Below are 1,026 nucleotides of genomic sequence, written 5' to 3' on the forward strand. Positions count from 1 at the left end.
ATTAAAATATATATAATATTTTTTATAAATGACGTGGAGAAGAAAAACATAAAAATTATCATTAAAAGATGTCACATCGCTATGCTTAACTCTAAAATGCTATCCGTTTTAAAATAATATATTATTGTCATTGATCATAATATCAGGATTTTGCTTTTTTTTCTAGAAATATTTTTTTGATTATTTGAAAACTATATAAGAACTCGATTACTCAAATTGATTCGATACGAATTGAAGTAGCTTGCATAAAGACAAAGGTTGAAGTAGAGTCTAACGGTGATGGAAGTTTAGTAGTTCCTAAGTGACCTATTAATAACTTCCGCCACTCCTACTTCTTGACTCTTATAGATTCTGTTATTCTTTTCCATCCATATGTGCCAAATGATAGCAAAAAAAATAATAATAATAAATAAATAAATAGTCACCTATTTCGCTCCTCCTTTCTAACAGCTACTTCTATTCCGTTCTCAAAGTGTTGCTTAATTGTCCCTGTAATAGCCCACAATCTATCATAGTCAAACAACTACGCACACCACACCTGTCAAGTAAACTCACAATGAAGAAACAAGTGGTAAAAGTCCTCAACATCTTTTTTTACCTAAAACGCACACACTATCATGCTGATCAATAACGCCTAACCTACGTAATCTCTCCTTAGTATTGACTCTACCAACTAACACAAACTAGGTAAATAACTCAATTTGTGGAGGTACTAAACTTCTCCAAATAGAATTAGTGAAATTATAACTTGTAATATCCTCTAGAAGTGTTTCTATCTGCAACTAGGCGAATGATTTCAGAGCAGGAGTAGAGATGAATAAGAAAATAGAAGACAAAGAAAATTTGTTGCTAATATAGGCGATGGTGATAGAGGGAGGGAGAAGAGGGAGAGAAAGTGACAGAGACAGTGAAAAAAGTAACGAAAAGAAAGAGATAGAAAAATATAAAAGTATGGTATAAAATTAAAGGATAAAATAGATAATAAAATTTTGAATAATTATTGATAGTTAAAAAATTAATGGTAGA

Source organism: Arachis ipaensis, chromosome B07 (assembly GCF_000816755.2).
Source record: "Arachis ipaensis cultivar K30076 chromosome B07, Araip1.1, whole genome shotgun sequence".
Taxonomy (NCBI): Eukaryota; Viridiplantae; Streptophyta; class Magnoliopsida; order Fabales; family Fabaceae; genus Arachis; species Arachis ipaensis.